This window comes from Cibotium barometz, chromosome 37, assembly GCF_041138505.1.
Source record: "Cibotium barometz isolate CiBa-2024 chromosome 37, ASM4113850v1, whole genome shotgun sequence".
In the NCBI taxonomy this organism is placed as follows: Eukaryota; Viridiplantae; Streptophyta; class Polypodiopsida; order Cyatheales; family Cibotiaceae; genus Cibotium; species Cibotium barometz.
The window spans coordinates 17,574,909-17,586,249 of record NC_141082.1 but is presented as its reverse complement, the minus strand read 5'-3'; the positions used below and the strand labels follow the sequence as shown (position 1 = coordinate 17,586,249).

General features: G+C 40.7%; 1 pseudogene across 2 annotated transcripts; it reads right to left on the bottom strand.

Moving 5' to 3' along the window:
- Positions 1-4,637: 4,637 nt before the first annotated feature.
- Positions 4,638-6,397, bottom strand: LOC147617017 (receptor-like protein 44 pseudogene; annotated as a pseudogene). Of its 2 annotated transcripts, XR_015262371.1 has the most exons (2): positions 6,247-6,397; positions 4,638-5,718 (listed from the first exon to the last, which is right to left on the bottom strand). The product of XR_015262371.1 is annotated as a receptor-like protein 44 pseudogene, transcript variant X2 (transcript). The 2 variants fall into 2 exon arrangements; XR_015262370.1 differs by having other exon boundaries at positions 4,638-6,335.
- Positions 6,398-11,341: the final 4,944 nt, after the last annotated feature.

Sequence of the window (11,341 nt, the reverse complement as noted above, 5' to 3'; positions counted from 1 at the left end):
ATATACCATTATTTGAGACAATGTATCCCAATATCACACCATGCTTGATCCAAAACTAACACTTCAAAGGGTTCAGGGATATATGATATAATCGACATCGCTCGAACACTTTCCTCAAGCAGGCCAGATGGTCTGCCCCCATCGAGAGTGTGCACACAAATTGTCAATGAATACCTCCAACCACTTTTGTAAGTAGTCCTCCTTGAAGGCTGTGCACATCAACTGTTGAAAGGTTGCTGGGGCGTTGGTGAGGCCGAACGACATAACCTTGTATGCAAATGTCCCCCACATTGTATTGAAAGTTGTCTTCTGATGGTCCTCTAGTGCTATGGACACCTGATTGTAACCGGAGAATCCATCCAAGAAGCTATAAGCTTCTTTCCCAACCACTCTTTCTAAAACATGTTTCGTATAAGGCAGTGGGGATGATGGTCTTTCCTAGTGTGGCTGTGTTGATCTTTCTAAGATCAACACATACCCTAAGTTTTCCATTCTTTTTTGACACTAAGTGTGACAACCAATCCGTATGTTCGATTTCATAGATGAAATCCGCATTAATGAGCTTGTCTATTTCCTCCTTTACTATTGTCGCATACTTAGGATTCATTTGATATGGTTTCTGCTTGGTTGGTCTCGACCCTTCCATTATTGGAATCGTAATGATGTACTACCTCAGGTGGTACCCCCTTCATCTCTTTGTAATTCCAGGCGAAACAATCCTTAAATTCCTTAAGGAGAGCGATGAGCTCATCTTCTTCATGTATACGGGTTGAGCTTCCTCCCCTAGTCCCGTAATATCCACTTCCTTGACTTCTGCCGAGCCATCGTATGATGTGGACAGCCCATCCTCCTTCACCCTTGCCGTCAGTCGGACCACTTTCCATTCGCCAACAGTATAGGTTTTGAAGTGGTCAGGTACTGAGAGAAAGTCTGGTTTGTCCTCATTTTCACTTTTGGTTTTAGCCATGATCTTTCTAGCCTCACATTCTGCTTTTGCCAAGGCTTTATTGCGTTTTCGATGCCAAACTTTTGTAAGCTTGGGTGTTTCTAGCTCTTGAAGGACGACTTTCTCCTTGTGTCTTCCCTCCTGCGATATCTTAACTCCTCACCCCAATCCTTTGAGAACTCATCGTGTACCTTAGTGGCCTCAAGGTATCTCAGCCACTGGGCATCCGTGGGTTTTCTTCGTATATCATTTCTGTTTTCACCACTGTCTGAGGCGTTGAGCACTGGTACGGCCTTGCGCTATGGTCCCTTCTATACTCAATGTTTCCTCTTCCGATGCTTCATCAATGGTCTGCCAATCAACCATATAGATACAGGTCATGGGGACGGTTCCAGATTCCACATATTGGGTCCCCCTAGGTTGCATCACATCTATGGTGGCCAACACATGCATCCATTTTTCACTAAAGTCTGGAGGAGGTAGTTGAAGCATACATTTCCATTTCCTCTTCATCCTTGGGATCTCCCACCGAGGGCTCGCATATTTGTACAGAGGTGGTTCGCCGTTCCGTTTGTGACCGAATTGTTACTGAACAATTACAATTCCATGGGGTGTGCTTTCTATGTTCTCAAATCAATCTTTAAGATTTGTGAATCCCTACGTATATACACATGATCTAAGGCCCAATCATGCACCAATTTGGATTCCCTCATGAAGGGTCTCCCCAATATTATGTCATATGAATCAGGTTGGCGCAAGAAGTCCATGACCACAAATGTATGATGGTAGCGAAACGTAAAGAGTTTGAATTTAACATTCTCCAGAAGTCCAATGGGCCTCGAAGATGTTTCGTTAGCCATTTTAACGATTAGATCTATTTTTATATATATCAGGTTTCCCCTAGTTTTCCCAGCAACATTTTGTGATGATGCTAACCCCCGTCCCACCATCCAAGATAGCCAGTGCCTCGTACCCATTATGATGAATCAAAATTGTAGCATTCGTGTCATCTCTTTCGTAATAGTATCCCAGTTGATTAACTGGTATCTTAACGACTCCTCGAGTTTTACTTGTGTGTCTCAAGGTCCTTTCTACCAGAGGTAGTGGAGTCTCATCTATAGTATCGGCTGGCTTTAGTCTGCCTTCTACCCATTCTTTTACATCTATCCATAGGGTTGGTGAATTGCATAACCGTTACCCTAATGGCATTTGTATAGGGGTGGGGGCAGCACAGCTGCGAGACTTCCTATGTCTCTGGGTTCCTTGGAGATAGAGGGTTCTCCCCATGTATGAGCCTCGTATTCCCCCATAGGGAAGGAATGGATGGACTCCTCCAACACATTGTCTTCAAACATTATGGACAATGTGTTTGTTTGGGACTCCTCTTATATTTCTTCCGAAATCGAGGTAGGCACGTCCAATTCTCTATCCCTGGTTGGCTCATTTCATGGATAAACTGTATCTTTGACCCGGTTGGGCCCTTAGCTTGGCTTCATGAAGCCTTTGGCACTCTTTGACTAAGGCCCTGGCATTTTCGAGCTTTCTTATTTCCTCGTCGGCATTGGGGTATTCACTGACCCCTTTAGGAGTTGTTGGTTGCTCCCTTTGCTCTTCTTGTCCGACCCCTTGTGATTGATCATTTGATCCCCCTCTTTCTTCGATTGGGTGGATCCAGTGTCAATTGTATCTTCTTCGAATCCCTCTTGGATTGTGACCCTTGTGTCACCCTTACCCACTTTTTTCACTCTTCTCTTGCGGCTTGTTCTGGAAACAGTCGTATCCACTTGGTTCTTTCCCATCTCCTAATTGAGCTTGAGCTAGTGTTAGGACGTTGAGTGGTGTGATATTCCCAGGCTGTACACTAATGGTCCGGATGGTGGCTTGATTGGCAGTAGAAGTCAAACCACTTACACAGTAGTATGGACAATCCTTAATCAAATGATCAATCCCACATTTAGTACAGGTGAGTACTGGCATGTCATTGGACATAGCCGCCACTTGTTGGGTTGGTGTGTATGAACCATATTCTTGTTTAGGCACTCGGCGACTCGATGCACCCTCCACAGCCAAAACATTGTAGCGGTCCTCTTCTCAAGTTCGAGTTCATATCCTTGCCCTTCCATTGTACCGTGGTTTGAAACATAGATACTAGCGTGTTATTCTGTAGGACGTAATATTCCGGCGTGACCTCCACCGTTTCTTCGTAGTACTCTCTACTTAAGTTCTATTTCCTGCACCATATCAAGCTCTTCTGACGGCTCTTCAATCAATACTTGATTAATTTTTGCATGCGGTGGTTGTGGTGGTAGAACTGGTGCAGAGGTGAAACATCTTGTACTTGGAACATCCCCCTAGGTAAGTAGGAAGAGTTGGGTTGTCCAACAATAAGCGGTGATTTGTACAGGTGGCCCAAGTAAAGCCAATGGAGCTCTACTGATAGCTGTGCAACATTTTGAAATCTTGGATATCTGCACATTGAAGTGTCATGATTTCCTAATTTTACACAGTGGACACAATAGAGTAATGGCCTTGCTCTTAATTGTGGACACTCAGTGTCAGTGGTATTAAATCTGCATAGAGCACCACACCAATTCCCTGTGGGGGTAAAGATGATTATGCCCATGCCCAAATGTTTCTCTTCCCTCCTTTACTTTCAATTTCTCTAATATGGCATTACTGAGCTCATCCACCGTCATGTTTCTGACTTGTTTGCTTCAAGTTCCAATTTCTTAGTGACTCGATACACGCGAAGTCATAGTTGCTGAAGATGTTTTGGCATCTTTCGGTTGTGAAAATTCCAACATATTATCTTCATATTCGATTGCCAGTTTGCAACATGCATCTAGAGTAGTAGGTCGGGCTAGTACCAGGTAATCATGCATTTTATTGTCTTGGACCTGATTTCACATATATTCTTTTGTGGGGCCTCTCTTTGAGATTTGCTTTTTCTTCAGAGCATTGAGTCTCCTACTGGATATGATGCCCCTTGCACCTAGTGTACAAGTTAGCAATTCTTTTGAACTTAGATTTCGACTTGGACTTGGATCTAGACTTGAACTTGGACTTGCATTTGGATGTGAGAGCTACTTGTGGGCCATCCCATAGTGTGCTTGGCATGAGAGATCTTGTGCCTCAACATCGTCATCGACTTAGGTTTCTACATCGTCATATTTGTTTGCTTTGAATTCATTGTTGTATTGAGCCTGGCCAGCGTGCCCATGGATTGTTCCTGAATAAATTCCTAAAAGGAGGTGGGCCTGTTCCCCGCTCAAAGTGGTGTACTGTCCAAAGTTCCCTAACCCTTTTCTCTCCCCCTCTCTCTATATCTTTATCTCTTGGATACGTGGTTAAGTCTGTCACTACACGCCCGGCTAGGCTTACAATAACACATTAATCCAGTAAGATGAACACTTCCTAGCCTCACTAAATGATGTGACTTTGATCAAACACAATGCCAAAAATTTATACAGGCTTACCAATACAGTGTCACTTACACATGAGCGTGCACACACTCGCTCGCTCACTCTAAAGTCATTACAAATAAGCAGCAGCTAGTGACATCACAAATAAACGCCTGCATGCCTATGACATGCCCACACATGCACACCCACATGCACACACCCGTGCACACTAGGGTCATTACAAATAACAGATTGTGTCATTACCAATAACTGCCATCCACCATAGATGCTCTATCAAAGATCCACTTCCTTTTTTACTTTGCTTTCTCTTTGCTTAATCTTACAAGCACTAAACATTGCTTAGTGTCAAACCACTTAAAGCCAATTCAAAGACACAATACTCATGAGGAAGGCCCTGTTGAGAGGTATACGTGCTTCTGCAGAGACGTATCACCATGCAGAGGGCTTTGGGGCTTGAGGACTATAATGCGGGTCATGCCCAATAAACTGCTGAGCATTGAATGATCAACCATGTGTGGTGCACCTTGATCAGGATTCAGACATGAGTTGAGATATCTTCCCTTCCTGTGCCGCAAAACCTTGCTCCGTCACCCGAAGCCACAAGCAAACAGCAGTGAAACTCACAATCAAGCTTACCAGTCCACTAGCCAGACCTATGCCTACAATGGCCACCATTGAAAGTTCATGGGTTGTTGCAGAAGGCAAAGGGTATCCATAAAGATCTTGATTGCCGATGAAAGAGCTGACATTGAAGCGAGGAGCACCTGTGGATGTGTTGGACAATGTGGTCGGGATGGCCCCCGACAGGTTGTTGTTAGACACATCAAAAACCTTCAATCTCTGGAGCAACCCTATTTGGCCGGGAATGGTGCCCATCAGCTTGTTCTGATGCAAATCAATGATGTTGAGATAGGCGCAGGCGCTGAGCTCCACAGGGATGGACCCATCCAGCTGGTTGTTGGAGAAATTCAAGCTGGTGAGGTAGCTGAGGTTGCCAATGTTTGATGGGATAGGGCCTGAGAGCTGATTGGATGAGATGTCAAGGGTCTCCAAGAGTGTGCAGTTGGCCAGGCTTGGAGAGATGGTGCCTGCGAGGTTTGACGAGTTGAGAGTGATGGAATATACCCTGTTGTTGTTGCAGCCAATTCCCATGAGGCTGCTGGAGGAAGGACCAGTGCAAGGGGTCTTTAAGGAGGCAGCAGTCCAAGAACTCCTCAAGGCACCACTGTTAGGCTGCACCGAGTTCATGAAACCCTTCAGACACATGCTGTCGTCCCCAAGCGTCTGGGCATATGTTCTCTCTGCAAGCGTGGCAAACATGACGAGAAGAAAGCCCACAAGAAGAGTTGCCTGCTGCATGCACATGGTTAGTCGGAGGGGGGGGGGGGGAGCATGCAAGAGCTTATGAAACGGTTGAATCAGGAAGGGCGTCCTCTCTCTCTATCTCTCTCTCGCCCCCTTGCATCGGGTTTAGAGAGCTGTTCTCTCTCTCTCTCTCTCTCTCTAGATCAGAAGCCAGCCATACTTGCTTTCAAATCACCCATCAATTTCACAGGAGAGAGCCTGTTGCAACTCGCCATCAACCTCACCACGTTTAGCTGAACACGATGGGCAGAGTCCCCGGGCCCCCCCGTCCTCTCTCTCTCTCTGTGTCTCTCTCTCTCACACACACACACACCTGTCAAGCACCCTTCATCAATGAGCACAAATCGTCCTCACAGAAACCCTAAAATCTCTCTCTGTGTAAGTGGGGCAGCCCACGCGTGCGTGTGAGTACGTGCGTGCGTGTTTCATGATATATGGATGGGTGTTATATGTAAGGACAGCGTGACGACGACCCACCACAGTGACCCCAAACACACACAGACACACACGTACCTTCGTTTGACACAGGCAGGGAGGCCTTCTCCTCGCACGTTCCCGAACTGGCCTGGGGGTCCGGAATCTCGATGCATTTGTAGGCCAACCACAGACACGCACGCACCATGAGTAGTAGTAGTTAATTGCCAAATCTGTTATACCATTAATTAAAAGAAAACTCAAATTTGTTACCCTTCACAACAACTAAGAAAAATCAAATGTACAATAGCCCTTTGTTGAGGCCCTAGGCCTATAAAACAATAAAAGCAGACCTATACAAAAATTAAAGCAAAGGGACACCATGGCAAGGGAGTAGACTAGCACCACCATAAGGTGCGTGATTAAAAGAAATGAACCCCTCGCAACAAAAAGAAAGGGACTACCCCCATCCAAACCGCCTCTCGCAGTCTCCCCATCCACGCCCCCACCTGTCTCCATAATGTCAAGGCTACCATGTAAGTATACTGCTTTATTCACTTGTTATCTTTTGAGAAGGCCCAGTGTTTCTTTATCACATTCACACCACACCACTATGGAGCCAAATCGATGTGCCATTTACACATGGCACAAAGGATTCAAACCGACTATTAGGGCAATATCCATGCTTTAGAAGGCCCAAAACATGGGATTGGCAAGCACACGTGCAACACATTTCAAACCATAGGATTTCCCTCTTAATAACCATAAGGGAAGCACACATGCAACACATTTCAAACCATAGGATTGACCTCTTAATAGCCATAAGGGAATCAATGTTTATAAGGATTTAAATCCGCAAGAAAAATAAAAGCTCTTAATAACCATAAGGGAAGCAACACATTTCAAACCATAGGATTGACCTCTTAATAGCCATAAGGGAATCAATGTTTATAAGGATTTAAATCCGCAAGAAAAATAAAAGCTTGTTCAAACCTAGAAAAAACATCCATAACACTATAAAATAGTACCAACGCCACTTCATTGTGTGAGCACTTAGAGCACCCCCCTAGCCCAAAAAAACAAATAGAGAGAAATTTTTTAATAACATATGATAACAAAATTATTTTCGTAGCATGTCATATGTTATATATTCATAGAAACTAAGATTTTAATAGCCTATTTTCATTCATTTCATACTTTGCAATACCACAACAATACACATACATGTGTGAAGAGTCACCCATGTCGGTCTTTATGTCTTCACTTGGCTCCTAAACCAGTGTACAAAAGTTTGATTTTCAAGTACTATACATTTAATGCACATTTTCCAATGCCAAACATCACTTTTGCATACACATGCATGTGTAGCCATGTTAGCTCTTATGTTTTTATCATTATGATTCACTATGTAATAGAGTAGAGAAAGCACTTTAAACTCACTATGTAGCTTAACCATAGCTCTTATGTTTTTATCATTATGTAATAGAGTAGAGAAAGCACTTCTAGATGCTTAAAGAAGGCTCCAAACCCAATATAACCATGCAAGGAGAAGTCATCATAAAAAAATTTTGCTCGTAAAGATATCAACAAAAGTTACTCTACAAAGAGACCATGGGGGGTAGATGAATACATCTTCCATTGGATCCATTAGCACATCAAGCTCATTCTTTGTTTCTAAAGGCAAATGATATAACAAGTCATGATGTGATAAATACTCTTTGTAACGTTCACAATACATAAATCACACATTTATTATTGACTACAGTAAAGTTCATGCATGTATTCAAATACAATGATCAGATGCATAAATTATATGTGGTTAGAAACTACACAATGAATGAAAGGAAATGACTCGATGTGGTAATGACTAGCCCTCTTTATATGGAATTTGACCTTTTGTTTAGTCAAACAATATCAAACTTTGTGGTTATCCATACCTAAAAAACTATTCAAACTTGCAAGACATCATCTAGGAAATGGCACAATAAAGCATTGATACACACTTAAGCCATTTTAAGAAAAAGAATGAATAAAAACAAGGCGCTTAAAGGATCTACTTAAGACACATGTGATAGGTAGGTCCAATATACTCGTGATGATCAACCTTAATTAGGATAAGCAAAGAATTCATAATGGAGGCTTCACATCACTAGATTCTAGGATTATTTGAAGAAACCTACATAAGATATTCTCTCGGAGATGAAACCAACACAATGTGGAAAAGGAAATCTGGCTCCAAAGTATAATACCAATTAAGTAGACATGGTGGGAAAAATGATGTGGTTGCACCTATTGGCTGAGTACCTAAAACTCAAACATTTTCCTAATTTATCGTGTAGTTTCTATAGGCTTGGTTGGATGCCAACATAACATTGTGTAGGAGATATGTACTCCAACGATGTCCTAAATTTTACACTTCTAAGGATTGATTTGTTGACAATAACTCTCAATGATGCCATTTTACACTTCCAGAGATAGATTTGCGGACCCAAGAAGCTCTCAATGATGTCATAATCTCTCACAAATTCAATGTGCTTGATATGAGCTTTAAATTACTTCAAGAATAAGAGTTCTCTCACTTTGTCTCATCAACTTGTAATCTTTTGTTATCTTAACTATGAATATAAAATTCATAGGTCCTAATACATTTGCAAGCAAAAAATTAGTAGGTGCACATTTTCTAATGAGTAGAGAAAATTCATGGGCCACAAATCCTAATACATTTGCAAGCTAACAAACAAGTACGTAAACACTTTGCACATTTTCTAATGGGTAGAGAAAATTCAAATGTGTTTCATATCTTAAGCATTTAAATGTGCATCGATTAGGCTAGTGGCTTATGGCATTTACAAATATAGGCATTATAAAAGTATAGGGTCCCTCATCTCACCCCTTTTCCATCCATAATTTCAAGGTAAGATGTCTTATTTTAAGAGGTTGGTTTCAAAAAACTTGTTGGAGTCATATGGGATATCACTTTGATTATATCTTTAGGCACTCTAAGCTGAAAGTTTTATATTGAGTTAAAATTTTGAAGTGAAACTTTCATCATCATGCTTAATGGATTTTTAATGCGTTTTGGTTTATGGGAACAATTTGCAATTTTAAAACATCTAGCCCATAATGAAATAACATGTCATGCCAATTATTTGAAGAAAATTTGGAAGAAAGAATTCCTTTGAATGTTATGCCATCAATAATAAAAGTATTCTATTAATGATTATAAAATGATACAAGTACAAAGAATGAAATGAATAATATCTTTGAATGTTATGCCATTTATAATACAAGTTTTCTATGGTCATTTCATTATTGATCTATGTGTATTATATTAATAGCATAACTATTCAATTATGATGGTTTAATATTTTATATAATCTTTTAGTAAAATAAGTATACTATAATGATTTTTAAATTATCGTCAATATCACTATCTATATTGTATCATTAAGTGGGTAAAAATTGATGACTATTTAATAATCAAAATTGATGACTATTTAATAATCAAAATTGATGACTGTTTAATAATCTAAAAGAACTTATATCTTCTATTTATCATTAGGTAGGACAAAAAGATTTGAGAAGCTACTACACAAGGAGGCCACTTTAAACAAATATTAGGTAGATATCATAGTCGCGTTTCCAATGATTTGTGCTAGTGCAGTCTTTGTTGACCTTTAATCATTTGGTACAATTGAACAAATCTTCTACTATTCATGAACATTTGGTACAATTGAACACCTTTGTATGTATATTTTTTTATAATAATAGTGGTTTTAATAATGCATCTGTTTGAATAAAGCTAGGGGTGTTTAGCGTTGAACTAATAGGAATTCCCTATTTAAGGGGACAGTCATATGGTTTAACCTATGTATGCATGTGTGCTTGTGCCACCAAGGGGTCACCTTATATAACATTACATGAGGCATTGAGACTCTTACATGCAAGAAGGGATTAAATAAAGGGTTGCTTAATGTAATTCACGTATGCAAATTTACATGGGGGTATAAACAATTGTGTTAAAAAATGTACAAGATATCCATCTTCGCCAACAAACTAAGTTTCCATGTAACTATAAGTATCATGAGTTTGAAAGGAGCATATGATTTCATGAGCCAGAAGTTTCTTTCTTTCTAAGTCATCTTATTTCTTGTTTGTAGACATTTTTCCCTCAAACTTGGTAGAGGAGCAGCCATTATGCAGTCTTACTGGAACATTTCAAGCATTACATGGAGATATCGAGATGAAGCAATGTTTTCTTGTAGAAACAGTGTAGAACTTCTCAAAGAAAAAGTTTTCTTTTATCGATGCTTTGTGATATACAAGGGTCTTTAAAGTTTGCAAAGCCCTCTCGATCTGTGGGTCTTAGTTGGGTATGCCCAATACATCTTTTTGCTAAGATGTTCTATCAATTTACCTTCTCATCATCACAAACATCTACCATGTTTGTGTGCAAGAAGGTACTAGGTGATGACATGGTTGCCTTGCTTAGAGAGCACTGGAGTATTGTAGAGGGGGTGCATAAAAATGACACATTCAGGTGTAATATAGTAGACTCTAGTGTTTCATTTCGGTATCTCAAAGCTCGTTCCACGTTATGCATACGCTTTTATTATGAACGGTGGATGAAAAAGAACAGTTATTGGGTTCCAACAATTGAGGAAGATGAACAAGTTGTTTTACCTGTTGACATATATGTTCGGTTGCCAAGTGGTGTGGTGGAAGTTGTAAGTGCAAGTAGACATTGGAGCCTCCTAAATGTTAGGGAGTACCTTCAAATCATAGGAGGTGAGGATATTAGCAAGGCACAATTCAAGGTGAATAATAGGAAGATTCATAAGTGAATGGAGCCGATGGCCTTGGTAGATACCGACTGGGAGGCTTAGGGTTATCGTTGAGTTAATGATCTTCTCTAGAACAATAACTTCCAAGCTTCCTTTTCAAATCATTTTTGTAAAATCTTTTATAATTTACCAATCAAAAGTGCAAATTCATTGTAGGCTTTGCATTGTAGGCTGGGAAAATGGTTTTATGGCACACAGGATTATAGAACATGGTTTTCAACAGTATATAAAGACATCCCACATATGAAAGTTGTGACATTATTTCTTACTCATATCTCATATTAACAAAAGCCAGCCTCCCATGGTTGCAAATTCTTCTTGCGACGATAAGGATGCTCCTAGCAAGGTTT